The following is a 25585-nucleotide window of genomic DNA, read 5'->3' as shown; positions in this document are numbered from 1 at the left end:
TGCAGTACTTAATTGTCATTTTTAGGTAGAGTTTAGCAGATTTCCATGTACAATTATATACAAGGAGAGAGGAAGAGGGAGAGAATTGGGAATTTTTAGCCTCAGTCTGCAATACAGATTGAATCCAATGTTTTTTTTAGGGGTCATTTTTTTTTTGTGTAGTGATGCACTGTTTATAACCCATATCCCCCCAAGGCCCCTTTCATCCTCTAAAAATATTATCCCTTGCCTTCAACTCCCCAATCAAAACTTGTGAAAGGTATCCCACAAGGAACTGCCACGGCCTATGAAAACATTGGTTCACCTGTGTCAGCGATGTCCGTATTTCACTCTGTCCAGGGGTGATCATAAATCTCTGATTCATGCCTAACAAGGCCGTCATATTTCATGTCCATCTGCTGACACAACTGCCATCAATTCCTTGCAAGGAGACCAAGGGCAGTCCTTCTTTTTCCCCAGCCGTCTTGCCAGCAAGACTTACCCCCTTTCAGACTGGAGAGTTTTTGTATGGATTTATGACATATGGATACATTAAATAGCATGTTTTTATATGTCTGAATGCTCTTATATTGATACCTGGTATGGTTATATGTCATATAAATCAAAATGATAGTGTCAACATCGTTTCACTTTTAAGTAGTAGGTAAATAATGTACTGGTCATAGGTACACTGGGATCCATGCATATGTTCATTTGTGTTTGAGTGCTCTCATGTCCATTATACATAAGTAGGCAGGGCTTTTTCACAGTAACTCGTTTGAAAAGGTGTAAGAGCACGAACTACCGGATGAATGCACTGCAAAGTATAAAATGCAATATGTGAACAATTCTGAGGTTATTTTTCATGGCACAATGAATGAAAATATCTTGTAAAACAAAACAAAAAACTATTAATACCAACTGCTTCATTTTGAGATAAAGTATCTATAGTGTATTTTGATACTGGTATTGCCTTCATTGTCTCTCAGAGGTATGATTCTAGCTCGCTCACAATTTCACATTGCATGAGCAATCTGTAAAACCAACACTTGCTGTGGTCAGCAGATAAAACTAGCTTTGATAGAAACCAAATATTTAAAAAAATAAAATAAAATAAAAGGAAAGAACAAATTTAGTTGAAAAACACACTTTGAGTTTGCCATGCATGCAGTCATTCTATGCGTATGTCATACATTTGGACTATGCATACATATATGTAATGTGTGTGTGTTTGTCTGCGTATGTATGTGTCCTTTATGGATGTATGTGTGTTTGTGTGTATGCTTGCATGTATGTAAGCCTCATGGTGTATGTGTATATGATGTACATCGATATGTATGTATGTATATAGATAGACAATATACTGAATAGAAGGCGGTATTATATGTCATGTCTGTGAAATATACTGCAATGTTCGCCCAGTTTCCCTCCCTGCCACCAGGAGAATATTGCTGGACCCTCATACAAACAGTATTGCATATCAGTCAGGTTCTTGTTCATCTCTGTGCTGATGACATTTCAATCTGTGAATTATGTGATGATGGGAACCAGTACCAGGGGTGTTGATGGTTTTAGAAGGGAGAGGGAGGAGAGAGTGATAGTCTACGTATCCAGACTGTGTTGATGGTTTTAGGAGGGAGAGGGAGGAGAGAGTGATAGTCTGCGTATCCAGACTGTGTTGATGGTTTTAGGAAGGAGCAGTAGGGAGGAGAGAGTGATAGTCTACGTATCCAGACTGTGTTGATGATTTTAGGAGGGAGAGGGAGGAGAGAGTGATAGTCTACGTGTCCAGACTGTGTTAATGGTTTTAGGAGGAAGAGGGAGGAGAGAGTGATAGTCTGCGTATCCAGACTGTGTTGATGGTTTTAGGAGGGAGAGGGAGGAGAGAGTGATAGTCTACATTTTCAGACTTCTCAAGCTTGAAATTGTTACTCCTCTATATAATGCTGGAATACTACTAGAGAGTCTAAACTCTAGAACTTGAAGTTGCTATGCCTAGTATACAGAATATTTGGAAAGTGTACGTATCCACACTTCCCAAACTTGAAATTGCTGTTCCTATTTTATACTGGAATAATAATAGAGAGTTTATATCTAGACATAATATAAAACTTGAAATAGCTATTTCTAGTGTACAGAATATTTGGAAAGTGTACATATCCACACTTCTCAAACTTAAAAAATTGCTTCACCAACGGTGTATATATTATACTAGAATATTTTTATAGAGAATCTATGTATCCAAACATCTAAAACATTGAATTGTTATTCCTACAGTTTTACTGGAATATCATCAGAGAGTGTACATCATAAGGGATTATCCAGACTTCTAAAATTTGAAATTGCTATTCCTGTATAGGGCCTAGGCCTACATGTAATTGAAATATTATTAGAGAGTCTATACATATCCAGACTTCTTAAAGGGGAAGGCTAGTAACTGATCAGTGGGAATCAGTGGAAATGCTGGGAGATGATTGTTCCAATCCTTATGGGAGTCATTCAAGAGTTCATTGTATATCTATTGTTGTGTGAAAATGATTTGCTTCAGAACGGTCTCATATTCAAGTAATGTGCAGATTAATGCTCCGTCACTGACCAGGGACGCTAACTTGGAAGCATTAAACTGCACATTACTTGAATATGAGACCATTCTGAAGCAAATCATTTTCACACAACAATAGATATACAATGAACTCTTGAATGAATCCCATAAGGATTGGAACAATCATCTCCCAGCATTTCCACTGATTCCCACTGATCAGTTACTAGCCTTCCCCTTTAAATTTGAACTTACTTTTCCTTTGTATGCTGGAATTAGAGCAGTACCGTACTTAGTTAACCATGAATGAATGACGATCATCTGATGTTGCCAGATAATACTGTCTTTATCTATATTATCACTATTCTGTAACAATTCATAAATAATCTTAGACATCTTGATCTTGCCTTGGTTGCAGCAGACAGAAGAATAATTTGGGGCATGTAAATGATGCTTGGTACAGGCCCTCAGAGTACATTCAGGCCCAAACCATAAAAGACAGATCCCAGCAATGACTTTATAAACATCAATTATGTTGAAACTGTAGCATGGTGCCTTACTGAACCAGGTAAATCACTTTGTGTCTGAAAGCATAGACTACATGGTTTCAGGTTCACTGTCATAACTGATGCTAATGGTGGAAGGCTCAAGATTGAGCCCTGTCATCGTAATCTTCACTGTATGTGTGTATATATAACATTTGATAGCCAGATGACAGCACTGGACCAAGTCTAGTCTCTCATTAAGGCTGGTCAATATATATTTTTGTTCCGAACAATTATATGTTTGCCTGATAATAACCATAAGTTTATCAATGCACCAATCCTTACTAACAGAGAAAACTCCAAGAAAAATAATTTCCTGTTACACATTGAAGACCCTTTTTATATTTGTGCAAAGAGGAAATAGGGCAGAAAGTTTCTCTAGGGAACATTTTTAGGGTACAGGGCAAAATCAATAATTTACTTCGAACCCTCATAAAGATTCACACACTGGGGTTACGCCACTTATGCAAGCATTACTACATTTCTAGGATTAGCTGTGTAATGCATGTTGTGAAAAAAAAAACCCCAGCTATTTACAATTGCAATTACCAGTTGTGCATAGAGAGAAACTGATGTGAAATAAAAAGAGGCACAAATCCTTTCATCTACATGCCATGAACTCACACAAAACCTTTATGGTGTGAATAGGGTATATGTTATAAGCAGGCTTTCTTGCATGATGCCTGCCATCACACAGACAGGTAGACACACCCATGCACGCATACAGATGCACACACACATGCAGTTAATTAAAGAAAAAAAATGACTCTGATATGAGTAAGTGACATTCCTTCAGGGAGGCACTGTGGTATAGGCCTACTGGATAGGACATTTAGTTTTGAAACAGAGGTACCAAGCTTGGCTCTTGCCAAAATGCTTTCAAATATATACTTCCTCGGATGAGATGTTTTTACTCATCTTGTCCCTGTCAACCCAGTGGTGAAGGTGGAAACCAGCAACACTCGGTCAATGATGTCAGCAGGACGCTTTGGCAGTCCTAACACTGAAGAGGCTAACCTGGGGAAATGATAAGACTAGCTTGCTTTTTCAGTGTGAACAGGACCCACGTGTCCTATGCTCTGGTTATCTCGTTTAGCAGCCAATGAGATGTGACTTGGACAAGATGCCATATATGCGATGTACCTTCTAATACCCAGGGTAGCTTGTAAGTAGGACAGTGCTCCAGGCTACATGTTACTGTTATACCACAAGGTGTTGGCTGCCTTTAAAGAGTGTGAACGTTCTCAATTGATTCGCCATCTACTTTAGGTACTGCTGTTCTAAAACCTTTTCTCTGTTTCCTCTTGATATTTTGTTATCAAAATGATTTATATGCTCATACTCTTTCATGAGATGTATCCAGTTGTGTTGTGTCTGGTCAAGAAGCTACATAATGTATGGTGTGTGTGTGAGTGTGTGTGACCTTGTCATTGTATGGAATATTGTTTGCTTTTGTATGGAATATGTTTTGCTGTTGTATGGATTATCGTTTGCTGTTATAGCAGTCTGTGAGTAGACTCACTTGCAGTGCCTGAATAAGTTGTACAACTATAACCTTAACCCACTGAGAATGAGCTACACTGTAATTTTGCTGTGACACACATTTCCATGAGGCACCTCCCTGATTATACCTTAAATATATCTTAAATGGGTTAAGCATACAGTTGTTACATGTTTCAGATGTGACCTACGGTACGCAATTCAAGTGAGTTCTTTGCAAGTCTGAAACTCATCGTCGCGAAATGGTTGCAATATGGTACTGTTATTATCCCTCTGAGGCTGTGCCAGCTTGGTAGACAGTGAGGTATGTCTGCATTTCTATGTCAAAGAGTAGTTCTCAAACCAACAGATGCTGCTCAAAGAGAATTACAGAGGGGGATTCAGTCCGTCTTGTGCATCCCTCTCAAATTTGACCCACAGATGTGATAGTCTCTCCTCAAGGCCCTGTCGTTGTTTATCTACAGTGGAGTGAATTTCCCTTAGATCTGAAGAATTGGTTACCAAAAATGATATTTGGAGAGGACATTCTGGTTCATTTAACTCTTTCTGTGCCAGCATGTCAATGTGAACAAATTCCGCACACATATTTGTGGACAGGAAATTAATATGGCATACAGAGGGTTACCAAACTTTGGATACTGAAGTGAGAGAAAAAAAAGAAAAGAAAAGGAGAATTAAAAGTTGAAGTGTTCCAAAGAGATGTCTTTTTATTCTTTCAATTCATTGCCTGGGTGGGTAGACTATACTGTAATCTAAAGTGAGTTTGCTTCCCCAACTAACAAACTTTCCGTCTCCTTGTCTGTTCGATGTAACTCGACAAGAACATCAGTTGGAAAAAGTTCACATCAGCTGTAGATAACCTTGTATTCCCTAGAATCAGAAAGTACACTGCATACAAATTGTGGTTTAAGTAATGGTTTAAAAGATAAGAGATAAACAACCTAAACAAGCCCCCCACCCCTCCCTCAGCATTGACTCTGTTAGTCAGATCAAATCATATCATTACATTTTCCATTGTGATGTGGCTGGGGTGTTATGTTTTTTTTAAGTTTCTCATCTGTATGTATGGTTCTTTCTATTTTCAAACAATTTAACCTCTCAAGCAGTTTGAAGTTTGCCAAATCAGAGGATACACATGGATTATCAAGGATTTGAATTGATTAGATTTTAGATTATGAGGTCAAAGGTTAAGTGTCACATGACGTGTTCTAACTCTAAAAAATTCTACTTTTGACTCCTATACACTGACAGTCAAAAGTGGGTTTTTTTTTCGTTTGTTTTTGTTTGTTTTTCTTACTCACACTGTGCTTTATTTGCTCATCGGCACATTCACAGACTCATTTTCTCAGCCAATCAGGATAAATGATCTGTAAATTACTTGTCAATTGATGCACATTTAGTAATCTCCATAATTTCCAGAGATTAACTTTGGTCTTTACTAAATCATGTGGCATAATCACACTTGAGTGGCTTGTCTAACTACCATTTTGCTCAAGCTCTGAAGGAATAAGTTATAACTAAATGGTAATGGAAAAGTTCTTTAGAAGAGCTTACTGCTGCACCCATGAACACAGAAAGGTTTATTGACAGTTATTTGAAGAGATAACACATCAGGGCAGTTTACTTTTCATTTCTTCATTGATTAAACCCTTCATGCAACCAGGCATTTACAACTATACTCTACCAGGTAGCTCAACTTGCCAATCTCTTTTGCAAGCTCACTTGGATGCTAATGGGGGTCTAGGGCAATTACCCCCTGGGCAATCACCCTGGACCCTTCCCCTGACTCTTACTCTAATCCTAATCCTGAACCTAATCCTAACCCTAACACAAACTCTCACCCTACCTAACCCTAACCGTAATCTTTTATTATAACCTTATCACTATCCAGTATTTAGCAGGGGGAGGGGGAATTGTCCAAATACAGCTATATCGGTAGCAGTGTTCCACAAGAAGGCCATTGTGACATATTAGGAATAGGGTAATCTCATTTCATTAACAGTTAGTTTCAAGAGAGCCATGTCAATTGGTGGACAAGGCAGTGCAAGGTACACTGTGTAAGTTCTGGGACATCAGAGTATTAGACAAAATAGTAGTTAGTGTTAATTCGAGACTGAATGATTTTCATAGGTGAAAGGAATACCTACCAATGTTCTGTATGAGCATGAAGTGTCACATTAGAGCATTGTTTTATATCAAGGAGATGATTTTGGGCTGACTGTTGGCTAGCAAGGGTCAAAGGTCAGAGTTTGAGACATTGTCTTTGTGATGAGGGCTTCTCTCAAAAATTAATTTTCAAGATGCAAGCAAGCTGGCAGAGGAGCTTTCCTTCGAGAGGATGTTTTTCAGCCTCCACTGGGTAACAAGTCGGACTCTGTTTCCTTATTGCAGAAGGGAATCATTATGGAGAGACAGAACTATGCCTTGTACCATGCTGTATTAAAGAGAGGGGGACAGTATGTAACATTCAGAGGTGTTAAAGGGGGAAAATACATGATGCAGATTGAAGCTCTTAGATTGTGCTTTATATTTTTAATGTGAAGGGCAATACCTGGATGAGGGTATAACCTTTACTGTGCTTTATTAGCCAGTTGGCACAGAATGTCTTGGAACTTATTGCCAAAGAAAGGAGATTATCTAATCCCTGTAATCCCTAGTCCTGTCTTAAACTTAGCATCATGTAGCAATGTATGAATGTGAATGCATGTTTGTGTCTCTGTGTGTGTGTACCAGGTATGTGCATGTGTGTCTATGTTAGTTACAAGTTCTAGTTATCCTAGGGGGGGATATTATATTTGATTCGTTATTTCATCCTACTCAGCAATGGAAGGAAATAAGGATGAATCTATCATTTTGCCAAATTATAGATAACTGTAGTTAAGGATTTAATGAGTGAATAGTTCAATACTTAAATCCATATGGATCAGAAGTATACTGGATGCAATGACCGTTAATCCTTTTCTCATATCAACTGACCCAATATTTTGTCTTCTTGTAGATCATCATATCACTCAGCTGTGTCATCAAACCGAATGGCGTGAATATTACACCTCACTGGACAAATATAATTTCAAGAGTTGCATTCACACTTGCTCATCCACACATCAAAAAAAGTACAAAATTGTACATGTGATGTAGTGTGAATAATGCTGAATTTGATAGAAGTCCAGAGAGTGTGAACAGGCCCACCTCTGATGGGGTCTAGAGTCCAAGAGTGCAGTGGACCGTAAGTCTTGTTTAATGAATGGAAGGAATAGAAGCCTTATTAACCCTGTCATCACCCTAGGCTACTAATTTATGTGTATTGCCATTAGCATTCTTATAATAATGGTGGTGCTGAAAGAGTTAAGGTTTCATTTTTTAAAGCTAAGGATGGATGCTTGCTGTGTAAGATGGCTCTATTTCCCTGAGAGAAAACAGAGGAGAAAACAACAACATCTTGCAACTGGCATTCACAGTGTTATGAAATAGAGTTAAAGAGGAAGGCTAGTAACTGATCAGTGGGAATCAGTGGAAATGCTGGGAGATGATTGTTCCAATCCTTATGGGATTCATTCAAGAGTTCATTGTATACCGGTATCTATTGTTGTGTGAAAATTATTTGCTTCAGAATGGTCTCATATTCAAGTAACGTGCAGTTTAATGCTTCCAGGTTAGCGTCCCTGGTCAGTGACGGAGCATTAATCTGCACATTACTTGAATATGAGACCGTTCTGAAGCAAATCATTTTCACACAACAATAGATATACAATGAACTCTTGAATGAATCCCATAAGGATTGGAACAATCATCTCCCAGCATTTCCACTGATTCCCACTGATCAGTTACTAGCCTTCCCCTTTAAGCATTTCAAGCTGGGTGATACAGTAGCAGTATCAAAAGTCTTTTGAAAACATATTGCTTTAATTTGTGAATGGAGTAGATCTTATGCAGTTTATCAAATTTTTGTCACTTTTCATATCACCTTAAATGTATCTCTCCAAATTAGTTTCCCTTGCGTCTATTTTTTCTTTTTTTCTATATTCTGCCGCCTTCAAAACTGTGCATATGGACTTTGATATATTCATTGTGATGTATTCATTGTGATGTGTGCTGTAGAGGCTTTATTGTCATTTTCAATATATATGAAAATGATATTATTCTTCACCATTTGTTCTATTTTGTTTGATTAAATAAGATTTGGTACTGTGATAATAGTTGGAATTAACTGAATGTTGTTCTCCTGACAGTGCTAATAAGGTTGATGATTGAATGTATGAAAGTATGAATCAATTGACTTAATTTATATTTATTCATTGATACAATACATTTTTACACTTTAGTTTTCTTGCCAAAGCTCATTATATCATACTCTTGTAATTGCCACTTATGTTGTGTGATAGTGACCATACACTGGACTTTGATCATTTCATGTAAGATGAGTGAAGCAAGCCTTTGAATGTGTGCTTTGCCAACAGCACATCAAGGGTAAGATTTACTATATGATCTTGGACTTATTATTTTCCAAAGTTTATTGATTTGATGTCCTTATTGTTGTATGTTGTATTCTTTATGTATGGTGTTTTACAATTTTCCCATTATAATCTGCTGAATTAATACAATCTATCTTTTCAAATGAGATTGTGTTTGTGTATCTTCATAATCTCATTTATTGTAGGATGTATAAGAAATGAAGTTGTATTACAAAACATCAATAAATATGAGTATCACCACTTTCAACCTTTGTATGCTTTGAGTGCTGACTGTCACAGAGAACTCCATAGCATTGTACACACTGTCCAAAGTCCCTGGTACAGAGAAGGGTTAACATGGCATTTGCATTCTACTTTTGAAACAAAGAGAAAATGTAAAACATCAGTGGCTCTCAGGCAATGTTTGAACACATTAACCCTTTGTATGCTTTGAGTGCTGATTGACACACAGAAACCTCCATAGCATTCTACACACTGTACAAAGTCCCTTACACAGAAAGGGTTAAGGATTGTCAGTCTTTAATCTGAGAGGTGTTTTGCTCATTTCACAGTGAATGATTAACAAACTTGCATGACATGAAAAATTAATGAATGATTCTGACCATCAATTTTCACTTGCTGGTTCAGTAGGTGAGAAGTACTCTGAAAATCATTAACTCTTTGAAATGATGTGCTTACTTTTTAACTCATGATCATCCAATAATTGTGTTCATTGCTAGGATACCATGTGAATCTTTAATGCTCACCACTTTTGAACCAAATGTCTCCAAGTCCTATCACAGAGTATAGACTGGAAAACAAAATCTTTAAACTGGTGATTAACACTTTGTAGTCTTCTGTCTCAAAACAAAAAAAAAAATGTATGTAACCTACAAATTGTAGAACTTGGGGATCAGTAGACTGATGGTTAACTCTTTATGTGCCACGTTCTCATGCCAGACTCAGTTGATGGCGTGCCGACTTCGCATATTCCGCTCAAACCCACAAATCTGCCCACACCGATCAATAAATCGCCAAATGCCTCAGTACGATTAAAGCGTTTCTCACGATTCTATTCCTGTCACACATAGCTTGCATTTTATGTGGTGATTGACTATCAAGAGGTGTTCCCTATTGGATTTGCGAGTAAATTCTAAGTTTTTGTCACTGTTTGGTGTGGAATAGTTATGCCTCTACAATAATGTAGCTACTGGTCATTTGAAAGAAAAGCAATCATAGATGTGTAATACAATTTACATCAAAGTAAAGCTTGGTATTTTCTCTACAACTTTGCTCCTTACATGTCTGTGGTGACAAAAATCTATAAAAGTTACATTGATTTTAAAAACAATGTTTTTGCAAGGCATGACTATGTGGCATCTCAGAATAATGTGGCACACAGGGGGTGTACATCATGGCACATAAAGAGTTAATCTCGCAATGGGGCATTGTGACTGTTTTGTAAGGTTTACTGTAAAACAAAACATTATCACGTCCATGAAATTTCAGCAAATTTCACGAGGAGCCAAGATTTGCGAAAAAAGCAAGAACGCATAACTCGTCGCCGGTCACACGAACCGACGAATCCCTCAGGTTTGCATAAGAATGACAATTCGAGAAAATCGCGTTTGAAATTAACCCATTTTTGACTTATGGTTGCTACACTTTCATGTCTATAATTTCCAATTATTTTTGTAGTACATCAGACTTTAATTCTTCCTCTAACTTGTGACGTTTTTATCGAATCGTATTGTTAACAAATAAGCGGAAAATCGTCAAAGAGCTGCATGCATGTATTTTCGGTCTGCAAAGAACGTTGTCATTTTCCAATGGTGTCCATATGTACATGTACATTGAGCGTTGTCATTGTCAACGCATGTATTACATAGTACGCGCACTGTGCACGCGGTCAATGAACTGTTGAATCTCAAAAATTACACGCAAGTCAATCCGCACTGATTCGTCGGTTCGGTGACCGCGTGTACTAGTACGCGCGGTCACGGAACCGTCGAATCGCCTGATTGTTTTAACACACACGTCTATGGGGAAAACAAATAATTTTCACAAATGGAATTATAATACTTCTACAAAAGTGATAACTACGTAAAAATTACACCAAATTACTGAGAATTTCAGAATATGTAGTATGGAATATCTAGTATCGAAATGATTGAAAATCTCAAAATCGAAAGTTTGACCCAAAATCGAGTGATTCGTCGGTTTGTGTGACCGGCGACGAACTGTTTGTCAATTCAATTCAGTTCAGTTCAGTTGTTGTTTTTCTATTGACTAAAAGGCAATGCATAATACAAAGTATACAAGGTGAAAATATACTGTCTACACAGCACATTGAATGCTGGTGGCAGTTTGCAAAAGTTTCATGCAGCGAAAAAGGCCATTGACTCCAATTCGCAAAAGTTTCTTGTTGCAATGTCTGTGGTTTTACAGTACACTGCATGGTATGGGTATCACATTTATATTTCAAACTCTACATGTTTTCTCTGAATAGCAATACTGGTAGCAAGCATTTAATATGGAAATTGGCAGAGCTGTGTTGTCATCCCCTCTCAGCTTCCCGTTGGGTTGTGCACCAACAGAAACATTTTTTGTTCAATGGCTACAACCTCTTACCACCTCACATTTGTCACAGCAAGTTAATTACATGACTACTATAATTAGATGTGAATTCAACTCATCCATGTTGATTTCATGTCAAAAAGAGAAATTCAGTGGAGTTGTGCAAGTGATTATCTGTCAGGTGATAAATTGTCACCTCTCTAAAGGGGAGGATATGATTGCTCCAAATTCCACGGTTTCTTGAAAATATGAGGAAGTTTGAAAGTCCATGAAGGTCAGATTTTTATGAAGCTTCACGCATCCTTGTTGGTCGATTTGCTCTGCTAAGGCCAACTTAACATGGCATGGAAAAAAAAAATAAACATCAGAATTTCAGAAAGAAAACATTAGACATGTTATTATTTGAATATTATGTCCCTTCTTCATCAGCCTTGTGCCTTGGAATAAATCATTTGGGCAAATTACTTGTAAATACAAGTTTGTAAATGCTAATCAGATTATGACTTTGATGTAATACTAGTACTCTTTGTGACATGAAGGCAAAAAAAAAAAAATCACCAACAATATCATAGTGCGAATATACTTGACATCTGACAAAGGTCTCTCCTTTTCTTTTGTTGTTGTTTTTCTCTTTTGGTGGTATTTGTTTAGAGTAAGATGGCAGCAAATTTGAGATAAGATGAGGGGGAAAAAAAATCAAAACAAATATTGTCCTGACATTTGCCAAGAGATGGCGCCACACATCTAACTCGTATTTTCCTTTCAATGAATGCGCGCAGTAGTGTAGAGCTCTGTCAGAGTTCAGCATACTTCCTTGGTTGTTGCAAACAGTTGAAATTAGAGTAAAGGCCTACTAATGGCTGAGATGATGCAGTACTTGAATTTTATGAAATCTCAAAATTTTAGTGTCCTTTATGAGTAGAATTTCAAGAAGCTCGGTCTAGTTCAGGTGATGAGTATCTTTTATTACGTTGGGATATCCCCAGGTCTGCATGGAAGGCTGAGGTGCAGATATTGGAATAGCGCCCTCTGTACTTGGAAAAGTTGTAGTGCTTGGGGAAAAAAGCCTGGTGGAATCTGACCTGAAGTGGGCTTGCCATCAATACCTGTTTGAACTGCCTCCCTGTTCCAGTGGCAACTTCACTTATTTACAATGTCAATGACATTTTCGGCATGTTGTCCAATCAGGGTTAAACACAGAAATCACGTAGGCGTGTGTACCTCGTATGTGTTTGATGTTTGATTTCCATGCAAATCAACTTGGCACAAACTGTCAACAGAAGACTTGTTATTTTTTCCCCCCTGCAGACTTTCCCTCTAAAACTGCTGTACGTTTTTGCAAATTCCTATAGAAGAATTAATGTGACATTGCCTCATAAGAGTTAAATACATAAGAACGATTGATATTATTGCATTTCTGTGCAATGATAATTCTAAATAAGCAATATTGAAAAGAAAAAAAAAAATATCCTTGCCTAAGAGCTCGTTGTCTTTGCTCATGCCTAAGGGAGGTATCATGATTTTGCATTTGACAGGTGATGAGAATGCAAAAGATTCAGAAGATGCAGAAAAAGAAATTTACTCTCCTTTCACCAGACATTAAAGGGAAGATAAACCCCAAGAGCAATATGGATTGAGTGAAAGCAGCAACATTAGTAGAACACATCAGTGAAAGTTTGAAGAAAATCAAACAATCGATGCAAAAGTTATGAATCTTTAAAGTTTTGGTGTTGGAACCGCTGGATGAGGAGACTACTAGAGGTTATGATGTATGAGTGGACTACAATATCAAGAAAATATAAAGAAAATACTACAAAAATCCATTTTTCATGAAAATTACAAATTCCATCAACTTGCTATTGACATATGTTAAGGGTAGCAATTATTCCCCCTGCTTTCTGAAAGCGGTTGGTCCACTGCTCTTTCATAATTCTAGAAAAGGGAATTTTTGTTGAATATCCTTTATATTTTCTTTGTATTGTTGTCCACTCATACGTCATATCCTCTAGTAGTCTCCTCATCCAGCGGTTCCAACACCAAAACTTTAAAAATTCATAACTTTTGCATCGATTGTCCGATTTTTCTCAAACTTTCACTGACGTGTTCTACTAATGTTGCTGCTTTCACTCAATCCACATTGCTCTTTGGGTTTATCTTCCCTTTAAATATGTAAAGGAAATTGTGCCCATACTATCACCAAGAGTCTTGAAAGTAGACTAGGTATAGTGCTGTCATATTTGATATGACAAGCAATCAGTAGGTTAAGAACAGTGTATTACCAGTGGGGAAATTGATTTGGGGTTTACCGAGGGGTACCTACCACATTGGTAGAAGGTCAACAGGGTGTGAGAGCTATACAGTAATGGTTGTGATGCTTAAATGAAGTGTTTAAGGAAAACTGCAACAACAAAGAAATGATACAAAAAATCTCATTTTTTTCCACAATTTATATGAGTAAACACTTTGAACAGAATATGTACCAATAATGTTCTAAAACACACACACAGACATTCACAGACAAATGCAAGGAGGGTTTGTACAAGTCTTGAAAAGTGCCAGAAATGTGTTCATATTCTGGAGTATAAGACCCTTTAAAATTGTGAAATAGTTGATTGTGTTATTGTTTTCTCAATAATTTAGGAATTAACCTGTGGGGTATTGTTAATTTCCATCATATCTATGTTCTATCAATCTATCCATCCATCTATCTGTCCCAGCAATTTAAATGAATGTATAAATATTCACTCATACTTTACACAGGTGTAGTTAAACATAAAACAAATAATGACCAGTTTAGAAAGTAGAAAAATGATGACATGCAGAGGCTTAAGATATTGCATTGCAAGGTTGGAGGGGGTATGGGTTTAACTTGATTTATCATGACAGTGACCTAGTTTTTATTAACGATTGCAGACAAGGAAAATAAAAAAGAACCTGCATTTAATAGCGAAGCTGACTAGATTTGAGACGTGATAGAATTAGCAAGAGTACATTGATTCTCAAACAAAATCCTTGGCCATTCAGTTTAATTTTTTTTTTTTTTTTTTTTTTTTTTTTATTGGGGGGGGGGGGAGGATTACCAAAACCCCATAGTGTGCTATGTAATAGCAAGGAAAAGAATGATTCATTGAAAACTATCTACTCTACCAGACGTGATTACGGTCTTGATTAAATTCTGAAATTGAGAGAAAACTCAGGGTTGCCCACTGGTCTTGGGGGCGAGAAATTAGCAGATAAGAAAAAGAAGAAATTTGTGCCTTGTCAGTCTCAGACGGCTTGTAATAGAAGTCTGTTTGAAAACTGTTGCCGCAATAGTCTTTCATCAAGGGTATGAAATTCATATGAATCATCGAGTAGAGGTGGAAGTTCATTTGTGTGTCAGTGATCGAAGTTACCAATTATTACTCAGCTGTCGGTCAATTCATTATTTCTTGTGCTTGTAGGTCCAAGCACAATCTTAATTTTCAGGTAAAGGTGTGATAACATGATGGAATTTTGCTTTATTTTTGTCAACTGAGAGTGTTCTTCTGAGAGGCCCACATTCTACAAGCTTTGTCTTTTTAGTGGGTCCCTCCATTTTTCGAATTATCCACAATGTTTACCGGTACTTACTTCAAATCACTTGAGTTTTATGATAATGTGTAATTATTGCAAGGTGCTACAATCATTGTATATTCTTTTCATCCTACATATAGTTTTACGCACCTTATTTTCTGTTACCAAAAAAGAAGAAGTGATGTTTATATGTTCTTGTCGAAAAATGAAATGAAACATTGAATTGAATTGAATTGAATTGAATTGAATTGAATTGATATGATTTGTCACTAAGACATCTTTTGTGATGAATACTGTGAAAATGGAAACTTTCATACAGTACTTTCCTTTTCCATCTCATTATATTTCATGGATGAAATGAAATTGTAATGGAATATAAATTTAGTTTGTCAGTTTAATATTTTGCAAAAATGTCTCTTGTGTTATCCAGATGCAATAGTTGTGTTCATAGCAAGATTTGCAGTGATTATCACAATGAGCAATATTCCACATTTGCAAGAAATCGATGCTTTTATAACAGTAAAGATAGTAATAGAAATTCAAGTTGTAAGTAAGATTTTCTTGGAGAGGAAGGGAGTGCTTAGATCTAAGCTGTTGTTCAGACAAGATGAATGTGTTTCCATGACAACAGTGTTGCTGTGCAAAAGGACATCTAAAAGTGTGTTAATCCCCATAAAAGACCAGGTTTGCAGCAAATTTATGCCAGTAATGAAAACTTGCAAGAGAAACAGACTTGGAACGTGCTTTACCTCATTAGCACCTCGATCCCTGACCTTGTTGCCTCTACCCGAGGACTCAAAAAAAGCAAAATTAAATCATAATTCGTGACTCAACTCCCGCCATATGCCACCGCCGTCTACTTGCGCCAATAATTGAATTTGTCTCTGCATTACACACTGTGACGTGGCACCTGATATCTCTCTTTAAGATCAACCAGCAATTTCAACCTCGACCACCAGCCCCCCCCCCCCCCCACATTCTTCTCTGAAAGTCTGAGATTTTGATGGAAGTGAAATTGAAGTTGTAAGTGGAGTGTTGGGGTAATCAGGAGCTGTTTACGGTGATCGGGAGGTCTCCTCACTCACACCAATGGGATCATTATCTCCGTTATTGAAATACATTACACGTCTCTTTCTCCAGCGCGGTGTTTCATTTTGCGACCAATCACCTCTCCTCTCTCCTCCGCACGATTTTAATGTTGCCGCGTATGTGGCAGATCTGGCAATTCAATCAAATCACGTCCTTGTAACATTTTTTTTTCTCCTGTCTTCTAAAGATAAAGACACATTAGCCATATCGCCTCATTAGATGAAGAGGGCTTGTCAAAGCGTGAGGTGACAGTTTCTGTGGAAAACATTCTCTTACAGCGCTTTCATACCAAGGCAGATCAGTTCGTCTAAAGCCTTCTCTTTTTTCTTTGTTCCAATTTCAGCTCAAAATTTTGTTTAATATCTAACCAGGGGGTGTGTACCCAATCAGCCACAAACAACTTTCCCCCAATCAATTTTGGGATTTAGTTCTTGGGATGTAGTTTGGGATGTAGTTTGGAGATGCAGAGAACAGATATTCTCAGATGCGCCTAGCCAAAACCTATTTTTCTTTTCAACAAAGTCCAGATGTATAGGACAAATACCTAATATGTAATAAATGATTGTTTATTGTATAACTAGCACCATAGTAATGAAGAAGAGTAAGTTTACTCCTAATTTACAAAATCTCATTCACACAGTGAATGGTCAACATACATTGATCAGGGCATTCTTGCATGCTCAAAATTGGGAGGGAACAACATCCTTCTGTAAACCTCAACAAACTGCCTTTGAGTACAATGTATGCCAAACCTGTTACAAATGAATGACTCCTTAAAGGACAAGTTCACTTTCATTAACATAAGGATTGAGAGAATGTAGCAATATTAGTAGAATGCATCATTGAAAGTTTGAGGAAAATCGGACAATCCGTTCAAAAGTTATGAATTCTTAAAGTTTTTGTGCAGTCACTGCTGGATGAGAAGACTACTGCAGTGTTTGATGTCACATGCGTACAACAATATAAGGAAAATATAAAGAGAATTTCACAAAATTTCATCTTTTGAAAAAAGTACACATTCCCTTGACTCGTTACTGACATATGTTATGGGTAATATTATTCCCATTGCCTTTAGAAAGAGGCAAGTCAAGTGCTCTTTTATTATGCGAAAAAAGTGAAAATATGTTGAATTTTCTTTAAATTTTCTTTATACTGTTGTACTCATATGACATCACAAGCCTTAGTAGTCTCCTCATCCAGCGGTTCCAACGCAAAAATTAAAAAAATTCATAACTTTTGCATCGATTGTCCAATTTTCCTCAAACTTTCACTGATGTGTTCTACTAATATTGCTGCATTCTCTCAATCTTTATGTTTATGAAGGTGAACGTGTCCTTTAAATGCACCAATGTACATCCCAAATTACCAAAAACGTACACACACAGTAGCCCTGTACGCTGTCGTGTAACTGGGCCTTAAGATTTGGAATGTCTCCGTAAAGTTATCACCCAACGCACCTGCTTCTCATAATCAGTGGGATAGGCCATGCTAGTAAATGTTTCGGGTAGGTGGTATTCGCAGCTTGCAATGTCTTGCCTCTTCATTAAATCATGTTTTTTGTCAATTCTTATACTCTATATTAAAAGATTGTACATGTAAAGTATGTTGCTGCATTCATTACTTTCACTTTCTGTTATAAGTCTTGCCTGTTCATTCAATCATTCTTTTGTTAATTTATGCTCTAAATAAAAAAAAAGTGCAAAGTATGTTGCTGCTTTCATTACTTTTCCTTTCTATTCTAAGGCATGTTTATAAGTGCTGTAGAATTATCAGTCAAGAATGCTTATAATTAGCATCACATTCATGTGTGGGTACTTTCATTGACTGAAAATTTTGAATATTTGGTCTAATAAAATGAAGGCAAACATTGATTTCATGGTGGAGTCAGATCTTTTTATTTTCTTTTTTCATTCACCCTCTTCCCATCTTCTATAGATCAATTAGCTTTGATTGCTCCAGACTGGTTAGCATTTGATGCAGAAGTTGGAATGATGTAATGAAAGGTTCATCCCAAGGTAAGTTTTTGATTCTTATACCTCTGTTGTTATTTGTTTGTTTGTTTTTTTTTTAAGTTTTGTGTTTTGGAATGCATGAGTGTTTTGTTACATTCTGTACTGTTATAATGATGCATAATTTGCACATAGATGGAGGTATTTTGTAGAATTGCTTGATATATCAACGTGCTATTCGTTGTTGGTGTTGTTGTTTTTTCTGCAGTTAAAGAAAGAAAAAAGAGCACACAGAGCTGAGGCAAGAGAGAGAGAATAAATGTGTGTGTGTGTGTTAGTGTGTGTCCATGTCTATTCTTTGTTTTGTTTTGTTTTTTCTTATTACAAATGAATGAAATCCTGATGAGAAAGAATATAGAGAGAGTTGTTTTTCTTTTTGAGAGGGAAAGGAGAAACTATAAGTGTATGTTTATCTTTACCCCTTCACTTCCCATCCCCCTTTTTATGAAGGGGGTTGGGATCTTTTAACCTGAAAACATCATTTTTTTTTTTTTTTTTTTGGGGGGGGGGTCAGGACTTCACCAACTAAGGCCCCGTTCTCTTACAAAATTATAATTGCTTTATGATTACTACCACTGCAGGACTATATTGAATATCTTCTTGAAGTCATGTTCAAGAGAAGAAAGAATATATTGAAAATGCGTACAAGTAAACAAGAGACTAGTAAGACTACAACATCTTTAACATCTTCTTTATCTTCACAACATCTCAACATCTTTTTTATATTTTCCTTTAAATCGTTCTACACATGTGACATTACATAACCTGTGGTAGTAGTGTTCTCATCCAGCAGTGTCTGGGCAGAAACTTTAAAAACTCATAACTTCTGAATGGATTGCCCGATTTTACTCAAACTTTCACTAATGTGTACTATTGATATTACTGCATTCGCTCAATCCACATGTATATTAACCTGTTGAGGATGGTTTGATTTTGCTACATGCATACATTTCCCATAGACACCTGCCCGAGTATACTCGGGACTCGTCCTCAATGGGTTAAGGTAAACTTGTCCTTTAATACATCAATGTGCGCATGTGTGATAGAGCAGACCATCCTACCAAGCGATGGGGCACTTCAAGAGGTCTGTCACATTTCGTCTGTCTTTTGACTTCCTGTTTGGATCGCAGGAACCCGAGCCCCTACTTCCTTCGCCATGCTTTTCCGCTTGCCCCCCACGCACGGCTCCCCAACGTGGCCCAGATATCACGGTCTGAAGACTGGCCCTGATTTCATGGTCTGAAGAGCATTCCGTATTCTGTCATTCTCTTTGAGAAACAAGAACAAAACAGAATGGCCAAAATCAAATGCTGTCCCAGTGGTGGTCCCATATGAAATGTAATAGAAGCAGAAGGGCGTATCATCTGTTCCCACATTTATTACCGTCAAGTAATGACTTTCTTGCTTCCTGTTAAAATGAGACATCAAGTTTCTTTGAAAATAACAAACACAAACTTGCACCTCAAACTGCCAACATGCTCAAAGAATGGAACAGTAATTAACCTCCCCCCCAAAAAAAAAAAAAATAATAATAATAATAAATAATAATAATGATAATAACAATAATAATAATAATAATAATAATAAAGATAAGAAAAGAGTAATTTGGGAAGAAAATGCAATTCACATAACCTTTCACTCTTGGAAAAATATCTGTGTTAGAGTGAATGATGATATGTTTATGAACAAGTTCTGTAAACACAGCCTAAAATAAAAATGATTCTGAATTTCCAGGTTTCATCTGTTTGAAATGGCTCACACGTGTAGATATAATTATTAACATGTAATTCCATCCCTGTCATGTGCAGTTCAGCTGTATACTGTCATTTTAGTGTAATGAGTTTTTGATTAAGCCTGTTGATGTCATTTCATTTCCATCCAGCTGATTATTTTTGTCAATGTTAGCAAATTTAGCTGATGTTGCGACATTATGGAAGGGAAATATGGAATATCATTCTACTGGACATGGCCTCACACATGCTAATTCAACCTTCCATTCATTCCTGACAGTTCATTATACTTGATGACAGGTTAGCCTTACATCCAGCCACTACCAGATGTTAAAGCTCTTTCTCAGGAATATTGTACAGTAACATGGAAAACAAAATTGAAAAATAAAATAAAGATATATACCTTCTTGTCCATACCCTTTGTACTCCAAGATTGGTCTCCCTATCTCTTGTGTCTGAGTCCCTTCTCTGTCTCTGTCTCTCTCTTTCTCTCTCTATCTCTCTCTCTCTCTCTCTCTGTGTATATAATTGTATTATAATTGTAATGTAATAAAATATAAATGTGAACCGATATTATATTGGTTCACAACTGTAGTAATTAAAGAAATTCCATGAAAGACGGTGTAAAAAAAAAAAAAAAAATCCAATAGGGCTTTGTCAAGTTAATGGCAGGATTTTATTTAGAAGATAATATAAGTCAAAATAAAATCAAAGGTTGCATCATCAGTGGTAGGGCATCCATAGTAATTATGCTATGGTAATAATATGCTCTGATATGAATACTCATACATGTATATCATTGAATCATCCACAACTTGAATACCACTAAATTTCTTGTACTCATGAGTGTCAGTGAAAACTAGAAGTTAGCTAACTACAAAAGTGTTTACAAGGTTCCTCACTTAATTTTTCAACTCCCTTGGGGCTCTGTTATCATCAAAGTTTGCTGTACTTAGGAGTGTAATGAAAACTAGAAGTTAGCTAAACCACAAGGGTGTTTACAAGGTCCCTCACTTAAGTTTTAACTCCCTTGGGGCTCTGTTATCATCAGAGTTAGCTGACATCAAGTTGACTTGAAGCTCAGCCAGCTCAGTGTGAAAGAAATGATTTTCTTTTGAGAAGGGGCTCACATGTCCTTTGGGATGTCAGTTCAGCTTGAATGCTTTAACCCATTGAGGACGGGCTGCTCTTGCTTCAACATGCATTTCCCATAGACAATTGCCCGAGTATACTCAGTACTCGTCCTCAAAGGGTTAAAGTGATGGTATAGTTTTTGTTGAGATTGGGATTCTGGTTTTAATCTTGTTGCAAAATAATTAGAATTCACGTATATGAAATATCAAAAAGCATACAATTGTAAGAGGAATCAAAGTTTGTTTGATGAAAATCGGTTTTGAAATGGATGGAATATATGCAAAACAAAGTGGTCCTATCCCACCTTTTATTAGGGCATCTTTAATTTTGTTTTTGGAGATCTAAGCCATTTCAAGACCGATTTTCATCAAGTAAACTTTTAATTCCATTAGAAAAGCATTGTGTGTTCATGTATATTTCATATGTACATGATTTCTAATTTTCTTGCCAAAACAGTTAAAGCCTGAATCCCCATCTAAACCAAAACTATACCAGCCCTTTAAGGACTAGCATCAACTCTCCTTCAGTAGTTTCACTGACACAAAAGGCTTTCTGAAATAGGATGGAAGTTTCATTGCGATGATGCCGTAAAAGACTCAACACATGTACATTTTTGTGCAGGAACACTAATTAAGACATGTTGAACATGGACCCAAAAAATGACATTTTTGCAGGAAAAAAAAAAATCACAGCATCCTTTCACTATCCAGACTCTTGTCTCGTCTTTTTGTGATTGGTTTTATTGTGTCCATTATCCTCCTGTAAGGACGATCGCATAAAGATTCTGACACTTTGCCTTTTCTCCCCAAATCTCTGCCAGATTTCACCTAATGCGCATCCTTCATCAGGAGTGGGAGTTGCTGTTAGCAACGCCACTCTCAAAAAGTGAAACTTCCTGTGGATTTTGATACTTCTCCCTTTCCTTCTCTCTTCCTCCCTCCCTCTCTTGCTCTTTCTTCTCTATTTCTTTCTTTTATGATTGCAGAAATATGATTATTTATGTTAGATTTTGATAAAGCACACTAATGCACAGAAAGTCTTTGAAAGGTATATCCTGAATTGTTGAAATACACATTTAGTCATGTTTTTGTTTTGAAGGTTCAAATAGAGCTGATTTGTATCCCCCCCCAAAAAAAAACAACAAACAAACAAACAAACAAACACAAAAAAAACCAAACAAATGGACTGTTTCTGCAATATTCAAAGTGGTAATTCGTTATAGCTACTGGTATAACTGGCAATGGGCTACTCACATTTCCAAGAAAGTAATCTGGCTGGGAAGAAATTAAATTGGGAAATTCATTGCAAATTTGATGAGAGTGTACATTTTGGGTGAAATCTTTGGTATACTGTAGAGGATTTTAAGAAGAGTGTGAGTGCAAAATGGGCTAAGTGCCATTTGTAAACATCTTAAAGGCATAGTTTACCATTTGCAGGTGAAACAAAAACCCAGCATTAGTGTTTTGAATTATTTCAAAAATGTGAGTTAGGGATAGAAACAACCACTGTAAAAATTTGAATTGATAAAATTGATGTTAAGTATTTTTAAATATACAAAATGTGAACAATAGTTATAATAAAAATGTTTCCAGACTAAACCGTCTACAGTTACAGTTTATTGAGAAAAATACAGATATCTCCTTATATTTTAGGCTTTATTGCAAAGAAAAAAAAAAAAAAAATATATATATATATATATTAATAGGATGTTTTGTGGTACAACAGCCTACACATTAAATGTCATATCTTGAAATTTTTTTAAATCACTGTTTCCAAAGGTAAACTAGACCCATGTCCTTTAAAGTAAGTCCATCATCCAACAGATCAAAATTAAATATTTCAAGTAATATCTTACTTGTAACATACCGAAAACTTTTTTTTTGAAGTTATGATTAAGAATATCCCATATTTTCTGCTCATTTTAGTTTTTGTTTTTAGCAGCTTTAATCATAGATAATTTCAGCTGAACAAGAATGGAGTTAACTTGCTTTGCAATTAAACTCTTCCTAATATCAAAGAAAAAGTACAACCTTCTAATATCCGGTTTCTGATGAATGAAACTAAGATGATAAAACATTACAGAGAAGATATGTACTATTCAACAGAGAGCTCTTCATAAAGAGAGCTTTTCACATGACTGGGATTTGGGGGACAGTGGGATTTGGGTTTGAAAATGAAAAGCGAGGATCACATTGGCAACAAGTTTTGTGCCAAATCAACGTTTCCCCTCATTTCTCACAATTCTCTCTCCGCGTGTGGCCCACAGGAAGAACTCTTGAAAGTCAACAAACTACTGCTTTCTCTTCTCGATAGTATCTCTCTTCTCTCCTGTTTCTTTTTCTTTTCCATTCCCCCCCCCCCAAAAAAAAAAAAAAGTTACAAGCAAACAAGCAACGTTTGATTTGCCAGCATTTCAACTGTGAAAAGAGCTCAGATCGTAGGAACCGTGAGCATGAAATTTCTTTCATACAGTGAGTATTACACGGTCCAGTAACTGGCATTGTAGATCACTGAGAAAGGTACAATCGGAGTCATTTCTTTGACAAGTTGATGCTGTTTGATATGTGTCGTGCGATATTATTTTTTTTGCCAGTGGAATGTTTTGAGATTGTTGGGCCCTCATTGTCAGGAGTCAGAAGGAACCAAACTCCTGCAGGAGCAGCTTTTGACGTAAATTTGTCATTTTGCCAATAGGTATGCCATCATTTCGTTCATTTTTCGATGAGAAAAAAATAAGCTCTCCAGCATTTAGTATAGGCAAAAAGTGATTGTGGATATGCTTCTCAGTGACTTTTCACATACTTAAGGGAGATGACAGCTATGGGAAAAATCATATTTCGCATGTATCTTTTGGAATTATGTGCACTAGTCCTGCAGTTGTGGATTTTAAGAGGAATATGATTTTTTTCACTTGCGTTGTGTATGATTTCCTTACTGCCGTCGTGTGTTTTTTACTGAGATTTATAATGGCGTTGACTGTGGAACACAGTTTTGTCAGGCAGGAGCATCATGTGTAAGTAACCACTTGTAGAAAATCTGCAGGTTTACACCTATATGGGTGTTTAGTTGCCAAATCGTCATTTCTGATAGACATCGTGTAGGCCTTCTTGTGTCTGTGAGATTGAATAGATGTACAGTTCTGATTCTTTTTCAGTGTTTTTTCTTAGACTATTGTCTAGCAAATACAGTAATACATACCATTTGCAAGTTATAATGTTCTTAAAGATCCAGGCTTTGTTAAAGATGCAATTGAAGTTGATTATTCATCATTCATGAAGTCTTATATGTCCTTGGTGGTCTCATCAATGGTCATGTCCTTGTTGTTTTAGATGTCTTTCCATTTTGTATACAGAGAAACTTGATAGAATGTCATATGTGTCAGTCATAGGGTGTCTTTATCAACTCTCTTCTGGCATAGAATTAAGGTTTCCAAATGAATATAGGAAGATTTAGGCATTTGATATTAAAATGCAAAGCTGTTTTTATTATGGAGTTATAGAAATGCCTTCCTGAAATGCTTGAAAAAACAGTGTCGTCTCAAATGTGTTTTAGCCAGAACTGTGTTTCTGTAGAATAGTTGCAAAGTCGCAAAGTTGTTTAGAAATGCCTTTTCATCTCACACACCTACCAATGGTAACTACATGACCTTTGCTCACTTAGGTCAAACAGCTCAATGGAGCTGCTTTCGTCTCGGCTCGTGACAGAGATGATAAATGCAACTGCTTGAGAAATGTGATCCGAAAGGCCTTTGCAAACACGTTTTGATAGTGGGTATTGAAATGTGTTTCAAACAGGAGAAAATGATAAGCGCAGCCATAAGCCAACATTTTCAGTCCTGAAGAAAAATGCAGAACATTACCAACAGTATGTGCTACTCACCTAAATGGGATTCGTTTAACTTGTTCCGTACGGGAGCCTGGTGGCCTGCATATTAAGTCTATGAGCATTTCAGAATTCGGTAAAGAACGGGTTAAGTGCCCATTCATTTAACTGGCCCAACAGTGAGCAGTTGAACAGATCTGTGCGTGTATAGCACCCTGAGGTTTGTATTAGTTAGGTTCACACGCTGTTCCTAAACTTTAAGTTAGGTCAAAAACTTAACTCTCGATGATTAGCTTGTAGTTTAGCACTGTGTGGATGCACTCGAAAGTTAGTAATCTTAAAGTTTAGTCGATGATTAGAACTGCGAGACATCTTGGGATTTTTATTGCAACTGATTGACAAATTGCCCTACATCGACGTAAATAAGCACTGAATTGATCAGTGTGTTAGTAGTAGCCATGATAAAAAAAATCATGGGCGTACATACTCGAGCAGGATTCGATACGCCCATGATTTTTTATCATGGCTACTACTAACACACTGATCAATTCAGTGCTTATTTACGTCGATGTAGGGCAATTTGTCAATCAGTTGCAATGAAAACATCTCGACGGAAGAAATTCATGAAATTTGAATCTTGGGATTTACGCTCTCT

The 25585-nt window shown here is 36.8% G+C and overlaps 1 protein-coding gene across 1 annotated transcript in view; it reads left to right on the top strand.

Moving 5' to 3' along the window:
* Positions 1-25585, top strand: part of LOC140229940 (pleckstrin homology-like domain family B member 1) — a 204233-nt gene that overhangs the window by 10670 nt on the left and 167978 nt on the right. The window contains exon 2 of the mRNA XM_072310141.1: positions 18171-18250. The gene's annotated coding sequence lies outside the window, so the exon portion shown is untranslated. The remainder of the gene's footprint in view (positions 1-18170; positions 18251-25585) is intronic.

This window comes from Diadema setosum, chromosome 6, assembly GCF_964275005.1.
Source record: "Diadema setosum chromosome 6, eeDiaSeto1, whole genome shotgun sequence".
Taxonomy (NCBI): domain Eukaryota; kingdom Metazoa; phylum Echinodermata; class Echinoidea; order Diadematoida; family Diadematidae; genus Diadema; species Diadema setosum.
Note: the sequence above shows the minus strand (reverse complement) of the source record. Positions and strands in the feature narration are given on the sequence as shown.